General features: G+C 37.2%; 1 long non-coding RNA gene across 1 annotated transcript in view; it reads left to right on the plus strand.

The window, feature by feature from the left end:
* Positions 1-12,669, plus strand: part of LOC117797437 — a 60,010-nt gene extending 47,341 nt beyond the window's left edge. Inside the window, exons 2-3 of the long non-coding RNA XR_004622407.1 lie at positions 1,807-1,956; positions 12,554-12,669. This is a non-coding gene — a long non-coding RNA (uncharacterized LOC117797437). The remainder of the gene's footprint in view (positions 1-1,806; positions 1,957-12,553) is intronic.
* Positions 12,670-14,437: the final 1,768 nt, after the last annotated feature.

The following is a 14,437-nucleotide window of genomic DNA, read 5'->3' on the forward strand; positions in this document are numbered from 1 at the left end:
TTTCTTTCCTTGCTAGGGCCTGTTACCCATTGGAATTCACTTTACATTGTTGCCTTGAGACGTTCATCTATATCATAAGATCAGGAAAAGTTATGATTTTGCACGTTGTTTTCTGTCTTTCAGTGGGAGAAATATTAATATGGGGCTTTCTAGATCCTTAGCAGTGTCCTGGCATCTTTAGAAGATGATATGAAACAAGAAGACAAGGCTAGTGCATCATAAACACTATTTGCCCAAAAATATCCCCCTAAAGTCTATTTGCATGGGGAGTGATCACTGATGTTAAAACATGGAATGAAAAGATCACTAAAACATTCATACATATCTTGGGAAGAGAAATACACAAATAGGATGAGAATTAGATAGTTTTCATCACGCAGAAAGCGTAACTTTGAGTAAACAGACCCTTAGGACTATTAAAATTGACATACTGGGGTGGGAAGAAATCTAGGGTACAAGGAGGCCAAATGGATACTCATTGTGTAGCGCTTACTACACTGGTTATCAGAAGAGAATGGAATGTTTTTTGAGGTGGAGGGATGGAATATGTCATTTATCATTCTGCCTCAGCTCCTCGTTCTTTCCTAACTTTCCAGAATTCCTTCAAGCGCAAAAGCAACTGGAATAAAGACAAAAGCAAGGAATCACATGTGCTGATTGAAGTCTTGTCCCCAGAACATTCTTATGGCCACAGAGGAGTTAATCAGAACCCCGTCACAGAATTGACGCTCCCTTTGAACAGAGTATTATGCTCTAAGCCAAGGAATGTATAGGACATAGGGATCCTGCTCTATTCTAAGCTGTAAGACATTTATTCTTTTCTGCTATCAATTTTCCTTACAGAACAGAGGATTCTTTATAACCATTAAATGTAGTCTGTGAAAAAGCCCTTTCTCAGCATTTGAGCTATTTGTCTAATGGTGTAATTGGGAAGGCGGTAGAAGCAGGAATAGTCGCTAGGTGTTACTGGGCTAGGAGGGAATGGTAAAAGGAAAGCTTTTCATGATGGATGTTTTGATAAATTAGACCAATCTACTTACTGAAAAATACTGAGAACAAAACAAAAAACTAAACAAAATGTAAATATGAAGGGGGCAATATTTCCAACTACAAAATGTATCTCTTTGGCATGTAAATTGTTTTCAGCTGATTATTTTTTTAAAGATGTTTATTTATTTATTCAGAGACAGGGAGAGAGAGAGAGCACAAATAGGGGCAAGGGCAGAAGGGGAGAAAGAGAGAATCTCAAGGAGGCTCCACACAGAGCTCGGTGCCTGACGAGGGGCTCGATCCCACCACCCTGAGATCATGACCTCCACTGAAATCAAGAGTTGGATGCTCAACCGACTGAGCCACCCAAGCACCCCTCGGCTGATTATTTTTAATAAACAGAAGACTCAAGATTTTCTTTTTGCCTCTCCCCTTAATTGCCTAAAAGAATTAAAAAGAGGACCCGCTCCAGGAAGGGAACTATCATCATAGATAACCCTAGTATGCTATGAACTACATATGATAGGCAGGGAGGAACCTAGTAATACCTGTTTGATCAACTCCTCTATCACATTGTTTCTAGATAGCCCAGAAAATACTTGTCTACCAAACATTTAATCTTTCCATTTTTCTTGTGAATTGCCTTCCTTCCCTTTGAAATCCCAGAACGTTACCCCTTCTCCTTACTCCAGGATGACATATACACCTCATTTTGCTTGTTTTGGGAATCTCTCATGTTTCTGTGTATTTCCCGTATGAACGTAATTACATTTGATTTTCTCTCATTAATCTGCCTCATGTCAATTTAATTCTTAGACCAGCCAGAAAAACTTGAATGGTAAGAGAAATGTTTCCCCCCCAACAGCTGGCATCCTCATCAGGATAAACCTTAACTGACTAAATACTACTCGCTGGGGGACTACTGCGCTCAGGAAGTCTGGGACATCTCACAAAACATGGCAGAAGGTAAGAATTCTAACCACGTTAGTCTCCCAGATCTCTGCCTGCAGGGTCTAATGGAAATAAAAGTGGTGAGAGTCTCTTTTCCCTCTCTCTCTCAATTTAGATAAGTAGGCAAAACTATTTGCGGAATTAGTTCCTTCAGATTAGCGACTCTGATAAATTTGGTAATGAGCACTCTGGATGTTACTGATCCATTTCCTCCCAGAGATAGTGACTGCTTTTGTCTTTGTCTGTTGTGTTATTTGTCTTAAGAAGGAAAAAAACACAGGGTAAGAAAACAGGCATAGGCTGTTTGAGCTGGCCTCAAAGACTGCCAAGTTCATAGTTCTCATCAGATTGGAATTTGTTTTATTTTCTCACGCCAGGTTGGCATCTGTTTAGACAAACTTTGCTGTTGGTTAATATGCACATGAGTTAAAGCAACTGCTAAGGGACATCTTGGAAGTGAAGGGGACAAAATTGGTGGGCAGAGGTCAAGTACTTAAGAGCTGTTAGAAGGCTCACCACCTAACCCAAAGATACCTGTGTTAAGATCAATTCTTCACGGAATGGTTTCAGTTGACACTAGGGCCCCTGCCAACCTCATGAGATTTTCTGTACAAGGTACACTGTAAAACAAAACACAATATCCAACCCTGAAGCCCATCCATCATAGGTAATTGTTTGGCTCCAAGGGACCCAAGGTTTAGCTAAAGCTCTTAATGCATATGTAAGAAAAACTGGATGGGGCTTCCCATTCATCGTACTGTACGTCTTGAGAGCTTGGCTTCATAACCAGTGAGAATATTGTCTCTGGTCTTTGCCAGCTGGAGTGCGTACATCTGGCAGACAGTGGAATAGAGCATGGATCCAGTCAGGCAGCTGGTCAGAATAGGTAACAACCTGGGCTTGCAACTGGCATCTCAGCAACTCTTTCTCCAGCTATGCCACACCTCTCCAAGGACTTCACCACAAGGGGTCCCAGTCCATAAAGAGTCTTGGTCTTCTCAACATTTGCTGCTTTGCTGCTGCTGGGAAAATCTTATGCCAGTAGTTTCTGCCAAGTATCACAGATTAGCGGGTCTGTAATTGGAGGTATTTTACATTTTTGTGGGAGGCCAGAAAAAACTGTTTTTGCTACACAATCCTTATCATCTATACAACGAAGGCTTTTGCTTTCTTAGGCTAACTTTGAGAGGTGAACCTTCTGGATCCCTGAGAGGGCTACATTTTTGCCCTCTAATTTGGGGATGCCTCTTGTGTCCATGGTTAAGCTATAAAAATGCTATTGGTTTGAGTAACTATTGAGATTAATAGAGCCTACTTGTCAACAGCTAGACAATGGATCGTTTAAATTGGCCTTATTTGAAAGAAAAAAGTCTTTTTAGAGAGCTCTCAATTGTCTTATTAGAAATAAAAACTAGCCTCAAGGATTCAGATAATAAAATGAAAAAGAAATTAAACTTAGAACAAAAATCAAGGTATACTCAGATCCTTTACTATTTACCTTCAGATATTTGCAGATATTGTAAAAAAAAAATGAGAACAACAGAAAAACAAATATTCTTCACCTTAAAAAAATTGAAAGTAACTGTCCTTACCTCACAAATCTTTGAAAAATTAAAAAATGAGGCTCTGGGGCAATCCAAAGTCTATCTATTCTTTTTCTTTTTTACCAATCCTAAAACATTCCTTATTTATCACAAAAGGCTAGTAAATTATTGGCTTCAAGAAACCACAGTCCTTTCTGAAGGAACTTGAATTCATTCTCTATCCCTTGAAGATAGAAATCTTACTATGTCTTTGAAATGTAAACACCTCAGGAGATAAGTAAAGAGCCCCCACACTCATCTAAGACCTAAGGATGGTGGGGGAAAGGCACCTCAGAAGAACACCAAATAGAAAACGGGCTGTCTAGCTCAAACCCTAGAACATATAGCCTCCTCAAGATTATTTCCAGGGAGAAATACAAATCTTAAAAGTCTTCTCCATAAATAGTAGAAGAAGTTAGCAATCTGAGCAAGTAGACTTAAATTATTCCAACTGTTATTTATAAATGAGTACTATAGTTCTAAAATAATAAGTTATCTATATGCTTATATTTGCCTATTATACAGTGTAGCGTTTTCTACATCTGGACAGTATTGCCAAAATTATTTTGTAAAGAGCTCTATTGAATTGGATTAAAATTCAATGCTTATAAATTAAGCATTTCTAAATCAGAGAAATAGAAATGAGTTGAAATGAATCATGTGATCAAAGATAATTTTCGGTTTATTTACCAAAAGCCAAGTTTGTTGGCTTAATGAATACACACATCTTAGCTTTATCAACACTGAATATGAGGCAGACACACAACTCTATTTTACCTGCATTTATTAGTCAAATAAATTCATGTTATCTCTGTTGTAGCATTTGTCACCAAAAAAATAACAGAACAATGGCTGATTTTGTCTAATGTCTCATGAAGTTTTCATGGGTTAATCTAACCCTTTTTGTTGGGAGCAAATGATTTAGATAGATGTATGTAAGATGTCAATTTTTATGTAAACTTCTCAGCAAGTATTACCAGTTATGGTATGAGTACGTAAAAATAGTTTCCAAAATCTTTTTGGTAACCTGTAATTTTAGAATTTTGCTAAGTTAATTGAAATGATGGAAATTCCTTGACTATCTGGATCATTTCCAAGTAAGATAAAATAATGTCACATTAAATACTGAACATAGGTTTATCTACTTTTGGCTTCCTTATAAAAGAGAAACTAAAGATAAATTTGGGCCTGTTAGTAAACATGTTTGGTGCTTCATTTAAAGATTTTACTATGAAGAAGAAGCTTCTAGAAATGACGAAATGTGTTCATAAATTTGCCAATTTAAAGAATGCTGGTATAGGGGCGCCTGGGTGGCACAGTGGTTAAGCGTCTACCTTCGGCTCAGGGCGTGATCCCGGCGTTATGGGATCAAGCCCCACATCAGGCTCTTCCGCTATGAGCCTGCTTCTTCCTCTCCCACTCCCCCTGCTTGTGTTCCCTCTCTCGCTGGCTGTCTCTATCTCTGTCAAATAAATAAATAAAATCTTTAAAAAAAAAATAAAGAATGCTGGTATAACAGACAATTCACAATTACTTACTGCTTAGTTTTCACTAGAAATTGGTTTCTTAAGGGATGAGAATTTTACTTACTATATGTGGTTAAAGCTACTAGAAATAATAAGGGAAACATATCCAAATGCAAGAAAAGTAGCATGTGTGCTTTTGGTAAAAGAAGGTATGAGGAATGGTAATGCATTTTTTGTTAAAAGTAATTTTGTCCTAAAACAGACACAAAGGTCAATGGAACAGAATAGAAAACCCAGAAATAAACCCACAATTATATGGTCAATTAATCTTGGACAAAGCAGGAAAGAATGGGAAAAAGTCTCTTCAACAAATGGTATTGGGAAAACTGGACAGCAACATGCGAAAGAATGAAACTGAACCACTCTCTTAAACTCTAAAAGGATTAAAGCCCTAAATGTGAGACCTGAAACTGTAAAAATCCTAGAACAGAACACAGGCAGTAATTTCTATGTCATCGGCCATAGCAACATTTTTCTAGATACGTCTCCTGAGACAGGGAAATTAAAGCAAAGATAAACTATTGGGACTACAACAAAATAAAAACCTTCTGCACAGAGAAGGAAACAATCAAGAAAACTAAAAGTAACCTATGGAATGGGAGAAGATATTTGCAAATGATATAACTGATAATGGGTTAGTATCCAAAATATATAAAGAACTTATAGAACTCTACGCTCAAAAAAAAAACCAAATAATCCAATTAAACAATGGGTAGAAGACATGAACAGATATTTGTCCAAAGAAGACATTGGATGGCCAACAGACACATGAAAAGATGTTCAACATCACTCATCATCAGGGAAATGCAAATCAAAACCATAATGAGGTATTACCTCACACATGTCAGAATGGGTAAAATCAAAACCATAAGAAACAACAAGTGTTGGCGAGAATGTGGATAATCCAAAAAGAAACCCTCTTGCACTGTTGGTGGGAATGCAAACTGGCACAGCAACTGGGGAAAATAATATGGAAGTTCTCAAAAAATTAAAGAGAACTACCCTATGATCCAGCAATTGCACTACGGGGCATTTCCCCAAGAAATACAAAAACATTAATTCAAAGGGATACATGCACCCCGATGTTTAGAGCAGCATTATTAACAATAGCCATATTATGGACATAATCCAAGTGTCTGTTGATTGATGAATTGATAAAAAAGATGTGGGGTGGGTGCGTGTGTGTGTGTGTGTATACATATATATATATAATGAATATTATTCAGTTATGAAAAAAGAATGAAATCTTGCCATTTGCAACAACATGGATGGAACTAGAGAGGATAATGCTAAGCAAAATAAGTCAGAGAAAGGCAAATGCCATATGATTTCACTCATATGTGGGATTTAAGAAACAAAACAAGTTAGGAAAGGGGAAAAAGAGAAAGAGAGAAACAAACCAAGAAACAGACTCTTAGCTTTAGAGAACAAACTGATGATTACGTGATGGTGGGGGGGATATGGATGAAATAGGTGATGGGGATTAAGGAGTGCACTGGTCCTGATGAACACTGGGAGATGTATGGAAGTGCTGAATCACTCTATTGCACACCTGAAACTAATATAGCACAGTAAGTTTACTATACTGTAATTTAAAAGCTTAATAAATTAACAACTTATTATAGATATTTTAACTTAAAAAAAAAAGCATTTGTGGGTGCCTGGCTGGCTCAGTCGATAGAACATGTGGCTCTTTGTCTTGGGGTCATGAGTTCAAGTCCCACATTGGGTGTGGAGCCTACTTTAAAAAAAAAAAAAGGAATTTTGTCCTAAAATGAGCCTATTTATTTACAGAGAGGAAAGGTAGGACAACATCTAAATGTTAAAAACAAAGTTTAGAAGGTTTGTGGAAAAAGAATCTTTGTAAAGGAATTTTAATGTGCTGTCAAGGTGACTAGGAATAAAATAAATTTGTTTAAAAATGAGTTATAACATCAGAAAAACACTGCTGCAAAATTGTAATTTGGTTTTTCTGTCTGTTAAGAGGACAAAGTTTTCTTAAACTACTGGTCTGCTCTTCATAACAAATTATTAAAAAAGAAAAGGTTTTTCTTTACTTTTAATGTAATCCGCCTAGAGAAACGAACATTTTATGTTTTGCCGTTATCAGATCTTTGATTTCTTCTAAGTAAGCTCTGATTACTCAGAAGAAAATAATCTTTGAATACTTAGAAGAAAAAAAACATTTTCAATATTAAAAAGCGTTAAGGCTTCTTACAACCATTTGCCTTTCTACATTTGCCTGCAAAGTTTTGTCATGTTGCTTAAATGTACAACAAAGTGCTGTTTCAGTGACCTATGATCCTGTTTAACCAAGTGTTTTAAACCTTTTCGATATTTTTTACAAACTTCCCCCAAATCAAATCCTAAATGAAGTCTTTTTAATGCCAAAATAACGGAATTTTCAGAGGGTCACTGAAAAATTGCAAAAGTTTTGTTCTTTCCTTATAAAAGATAGATATTAAACTAATTAGGCTTATTTGATGTTGAATTACATGGGAAGCATTGTCAAATAAGGGTAATAAAAATTCTTCCATCAGACTGGATGGGTAAATACTATCAATGTAAGTGTTCTAGAAATGGCATGAAATTCCTAAAATTCTGATTATGTCTTGCTATAATGTAATCGGTCATAATTTGTTATTATCTGAAAATATTCTATGTTACACAAATACCAAATTTTCTTGCTAAATGCACTGCAGTGAACTCAATCAGACCTTTACCCATGGCCATTTTTAAGTTTTCGATCATTTACAGCTATTCTTTTACTCGGATGGCTTTTACAAAAATGTGCCCATTAAAATGATTCATCTACAAGGAGATTCATGGAAATGACTCTAGAATACAGGTTTTTGATAAATTTAAGATCATAAAACCAAACTGGGCAAACATTCCCAGAACGAGTGGAAAAACTGGATTCAAGCAGAACAAGAATTAATTACATGGGACTAAGAGAACTGATAAGGATGTTTATAATTTTTTACAACATTTTCTTTGAAATATTGTTGATTCTTTAACCTTCTGTCTCCCAAATAGAAGGAAACCTTTCTTCTTCAGCTAACTGTGACCTGTAGCAATTTTGTAAATTCTGCGTTTGTATACAAAACTGAAACATTTACTTTTTTCTCCCTACCTACTTCCCTCCGTAATTCAAAACTTTTTAAGTATTCTTATTTTATGGCAAGATAGTTATTTGCCTGAGATCAGTAAGTATCTGTTCTCCTTGTAACAGGACACCATTGGAGACATAGGTCATACTACCAAGATGTTGACTGGAACATCAAATTTGAGAGAGACATGCATAGACTCAGATATGACCAGACAGCTTTAAGGAGCTAAGGCTGACCTAATGGAGCCCATAAGATCCCTTGGAAATACGAGCCTGGTACCTTGCTTATAGGGTTCCCAGCAGCATTGCAAGATGAGTACAAAAGGTGACATCCTGGCAGGTGCAGGAACCTTAGGATATTTTGGGGACTTCGAGAAGAGAGGGATTAACCCAAATCTATAGGCATGGCAGGCAAAGTCTGATGGCAAGTATCTGACTTGGCTTCTGGACTCAAGAGGCTTTTAAAAGTAAAAACTGAGAATCTTCATGAAATGCTCCAGCAAAGGAGACTTAAAAGAACCTATATGATCAATCACCATTCTTGATGCACTTATGCAAATAAGCAGCGCAAGTTTATTGAAACATTTTTTTCAAACAAATTAGTCTTAATTTGCCTATCTTTGGTAGAAATGAGGTTGATTATAGAGAGAAAAATAACGTTTCAAGAGCACACATTTTTGAATATTAGACTCTAATACTGTTTATTATAAATCGGACTAGATCCTGAATTCTTGTAGTTCACTCCACTGCCTAGCTACAACTCTACAAATGACCATTTTCAGGTCTTCCCCCACCCTCCCAACTTAGAACCATTGAGAGCTGAAACTGACCTTTTCCCGAAAGCCCTGCAAACTGAGTATGAATGATTTGATTTAAACATCAGAGAAATTGCAACAATAATTCATGTAGAGGCAATCATCATGCCTGCTGCTATGTGGGCCACTCAGAATGTTTACGTGAACACCTGGTGACATCGTGAGAGGCATTCAAACTACAAAAGACGCACTTAAAAATTTTCTCTTCTCTTGACTGGCTAACCCCTAGATGCAGAAACTGGTTTATAATTTGCTCCAATCATTAACCATTGACTTCCTTTTGTGTCCAGAAAAATGTCTTATTAAATACTTGATTGCTCGCATAATATAGGCCTAAGTTTGTGACCGTAACTGCATCAGGGTCTCCTGAAATGAGTTTATGGGAACAGACCTATCATCAGGACTAGGGGACTGCTTCAGTGACACAAAACAATCTACCAATTTAACTTCTGGACTGAGAAACTCCTTGGAAAAATTTCAAAGGTGGGACTGCAGGGGAACAACATTCAACACCCCAAAATGTGTCTCTGGTATTTGGATAACTTTAGTCTGATTATATTAAGAAACAGTATTAAGAAACAGAAGACTCTTGGGGCGCCTGGGTGGTTCGGTTGTTAAGCGTCTGTCTTCGGCTCAGGGCGTGATCCCAGGGTCCTGAGATAGAGCCCCGCATTGGGCTCCTTGCTCAGCGGGAAGCCTGCTTCTCCCTCTCCCTCTCCCACTCCCCCTGCTGGTGTTCCCTCTCTCGCTGTGTCTCTCTCTGTCCAATAAATAAATAAAACCTTAAAAAAAAAAAAAAGAAAGAAAGAAAGAAAGCTAACACTCACCAAGTTTTTCTTTTTACCTTCTGTGTAACTGCCTAAAAGATTTTTTTTTTAAAGATTTTATGTATTTGAGAGAGAGTGAGAGAGTACGAACAGGGAGAGGGAGAAGCGGACTCCCCACTGAGCAAGGAGCTGGACGTGGGGCTCAATCCCAGGACTCTGGAATCATGAACTGAGTCAAAGGAAGACGCTTAACCAACTGAGCCACCCAGACACCCCTGCCTAAATGAATTTAGATAAAGGACCTGCTCCAGGCAAGATGATCTCACCACAGATAACTATAGTGTAAAATGAACTAGGGGTGGCAGAAAGGGAAGAATCCAGCGAGGCCTGTTTGATCCAAGTCCTCTCTATGTCCCTTTGTTTCTGGGTGGCCCAGCAAACATTTGTTTACCAAACATTTACTCTTTCTATTCTTCCTGTGAACTGCCTGCCTTCTTTTCAAAGACCCTGACCCCTATTCACTGCTCCCGAGTCCAGAATGACATATATACTTCATCTTACCTGTCTTCGGAGTCTCTCATTTATGTGGAGTCCCTGTACAAATGTAATCGCATTTGATTTTCTCCTGTCAACCTGTCTCAGGTCAATTTAATTCTTAGACCAACTGGAAGAAACTTGAAAGTAAGAGGAAAACTTTCTGTCCCCAATACAAGCAGACAATGAATATCATTGAAGAAGCATAAAAGTACTAACAAGATCATAAGGAATTACTATGCCAAGAACTAAGACAGCACTAGAAATCTGACGGCAGACCGAACTATGACCCAACAATTCCACTCTTAGGAGCTTACCCTGTGGAGATGTGGGTCTTGTGTGCATGGGGACTCACATACATGAAAGTGAAGAAGTGAACTGTTTATAATGGCAGAAAACTGGAAACAACTTTATTGTCCACTGACAAAAGACCAGATAAATAAACAGTGGTATAGTTCTATAATTAAAAATCGTACATCACGGGCACCTGGGTGGCTCAGTCCGTTAAGCCTGTGCCTTTGGCTCAGGTCATGATCTCAGGGTCCCAGGATGGAGCCCAACGTCGGGCTCCCTGCTCAGCGGGGAGTCTCCTCCTCCCTCCTTCTGCTCCTCCTCCCCGATTGTGTGCTGTCTCTCAAATAAAATAAAAATCTATTAAGAAATAAAAAATTAAAAATGCATAGCAATTGAAATGATTTCACTATAGCTAAGTACACTGGTATACTAGTTAATATTTAACAACCGGCTCTCTGAAAGAAAGGGCTTTATCTGGTATATCTGCTACTTTTCATGGTGTAAATGCTCTTACCTCAGCCAAATTCAAGTTACCAATGTAATGTCATTGAATGCGGGGCTGAGAAGAGTTACATACAATCAGCTCTCATTAGCTGGTAGGCATCAGCTCCACTGAACCACGGGCTAACTGCAACAATAGGGAGGATACTGGCAAACTTGAATGTGGAACATAAAATCAAAAAAAAAAGAAAAAATACATATAAATCTACTAAGATAAAATTCAAAAAACAGGCAAAACTGAACGATAAATCTCCTTTTTAAAAAAAGGAAAACCAGGTCTAAGTGATAAATCTACGAAGGAAGGGACTAGGAAACACTATCAAAGGCAGGATATTAGTCTACCTGTGTGTGGGGTGGCAGGGGGAGTGGACGACTGGATTATGATCTAGAAGCAGCATGCAGGAAGCTTCTGGCAAGTTTCTAGATCTGTGGAGTGTTACACAGTGTTTGTTTTACAGCAAACCGTTAAACCATATATTTAGGTTTTATGCAATTTTCTCTGTTATATTGTACACTATTTTTAAATGATGAAAGGGATTCTTTTGTCACAAGGGTGCTATAAAGGTTCAAGGAGCTTTTCTAAACACTACCAGGAGAGCTAGAAACTGACTCTCATAATTTAAGTCACTTACAGGATCCTCTCAACTACATTTCCTCAGATTCCCACAAGGTACTTGAAAACTGCCAGAGTTAATGGTAAATTTCTTATAAAACAAAAAGAAACAGAAAACAAAAGTCAAAACATCATATTTATTTCCAGAGTTAGACGTTTTAACCTAGATACACTTTTACTTTATATTTTTCTCTCAGCTATACGGGAAAAAAAAATACCTCTTCTATCATCATTCAAAAGAGATTTTTTTATGCTCTTTTTCATATTAAAAAGAAAATTTTCTACAGTTCACAACAACTCAAATAATACCAAATGTCCTGAAAGTAAAAATTGGAAATTTATCCCCTCAAGACTTACCCCATCAATGTCCAGCCCATCTTTTAAGCTTGTTAAGGAACTTAATACTATCTCAAATGATATTTTTTTAATTATTTTTTTAAGATTTTATGTATTTCTTTGAGAGAGACAGAGCACGAGAAAGACAGCATGAGCAGGGAGACCAACGCGGCCTCGATCCCAGGACCCTGAGATCAGAACCAGAGCCAAAGGCAGGTGCTTAACCGACTGCACCACCCAGGTGCCCCGCTATCTCAAGTGATCTTATTTGTGTTCCTGTTTACTGTTTATCTTCCTCTTGCCTTGAGGGTTAGGGCTTGGCCAGCATCTTCACCACTGGATCTTCCAGTGTTTTGCATAGAGTACTGGTAGCTCACATTTGGTCTTCAAAAAACTCTTCTAGAAGGAACCCGGGAATGTCTGGAAAATTCATCTAAGAGATCATTCCATATCAACACATACACCTCTGACTCAGGCTTCTTAATCGCTGCCAAGTATTCGGGCACATGTTGGGTCAATTAACATTACTTTCAGTCTTTTCCTTTTAGAATTCGTGCTCCACTGGTCATGCTCCAGAGAGTTCTGAGATTTTCTATAACATAAACCAGAGGCTGGAATTGTTGAATCAAAGGATAAATGCATTCAAAATGTTGATCAACATCGTTCAAGTGCCCTACAACAAGTTCCACCGATTTATACTCCACCAGCCAACGATAAGAATGAAGATTTCCAGGCACTTGAAAAGACTGAGAAAAATCCAGCAATGACAGCCTGATAAATGAAAAATTGTTTTGTTTTGTTCTTTGAGTAAACATCTTTTCGTATGTTGAGTAGTCATTTACATTTCTTTTGCCATCAAATGCCCCCTTTTAGTCTTTGTTCCTTTTTCTTATTGTTAGAACTTCTTATGGATTAATGAAGTAGGTCTTTTATCTGTTATATATACAACTCCTCCCTGGTTATCTTATTTATTCACATGAAGGATTTATTGTAACAAAACAATCAGAAATGCTAGTAAAGATTCATGCAGAAAGACGGCAATCTTAAAATAAGACCGGATTAAAAATCCATCAACAGGTAAGGGTTTTAATTCTGGCATAACCACATAGAGAATTCCATGAAGCCACTAAAAAAAGGTTCTCAAAGGTTCAATAATTATTTGCTTTTATTTTTATTTGACTTTAATTTCCAAAGCCAAGTATTTTTCCGTAGTCAAGGTTATCCATCTTTTACTTTGTCTTTTGTGTGTATATGTAGGGGGGAGGGTTGTCATGCTCAGAAAGGGTCTTCCCCAGGTCATTTATACTTTCATGTGTTCTTTAATTTTAAAATTTTTAGGCATACAAAATGTGATACATCAGAGATGAATATTTTTCTCAGAAAGGACGTAGGGATCCAATTTTATGCTTTTTGAAATGGATATCCAAATTCACCACCACCACTTCCTGAATAAAATACTACTCCCCCCCCCGCCCCGGCACAGAGTTGAAGGGCCATCATTCTCAGCTGCTGATAGTCATATTTATTAAGATCTATTTTCAGGCTCTTATTCTATTCTTTTGAAAGTTGTCTATTCTTTTTGAGAGCTTTAATTATAGTGCCTTTATGCTATGTTTTGACATTTGGTGCATTTTATCCCCTCTTGTTACTCCTATTCATCCTATTTTGTTGACTGGTATTTCATGTTTATATTTCCAGAGTATTAAGAATTTCATCTTATGTCATTCTCCCAAAACTAATATTGGAATTATAATTAGCATTGTACTAAATTTATAGATTTTCTTTCCAGTCAAGAATGATGTGTGCCTTTCCATTCGAACGAATGATTCTGTAAGTCCTTCTGTAGAATTTCCAAATTTTCTTTTTTTTTTTTTTTAAGATTTTATGTTTAAGTAATCTCTACACCCAACATGGGGCTCAAACTCCCAATCCTGAGATCACCAGTCGCATGTTCCACTGACTGAGCCAGTCAGGTGCCCCTCCAAATTCTCTTTATACAGGTCTTAGACATTTTTTTTTGTTTGGCTTATTCTTGGGTAATACAATTGTTGTGTTATTCTTGTATATATTCTATTTTTTGTGTGTAGGTAAGAATATCATTATTTTTGGTAATCAGTTTTGCAACCATCTTTTGTTAAGTAGAAGTCTGAGCTACAAGAAACTAATGACTTAATGTATTGAAACAGTCTACAGAAATTGGGTCCTAAAGATGATTACCAGCTATTAAAAAACCACTCTGTTTAAAACAGTGAAGGGGCATTACTGCATTGGATCACAAAGATTAATTTAGCTACCATTTTTGCCCCTCAGTATGAGAATGGTTATGATGTCTGAACTAAAAAAACAAAACAAAATAAATAAATGAACAAAAAAGACATAAAGTAGAAAAGAGATTATAAGTGATCTAACCTTACCTCC

Source organism: Ailuropoda melanoleuca, chromosome X (genome assembly GCF_002007445.2).
Source record: "Ailuropoda melanoleuca isolate Jingjing chromosome X, ASM200744v2, whole genome shotgun sequence".
NCBI lineage: Eukaryota > Metazoa > Chordata > Mammalia > Carnivora > Ursidae > Ailuropoda > Ailuropoda melanoleuca.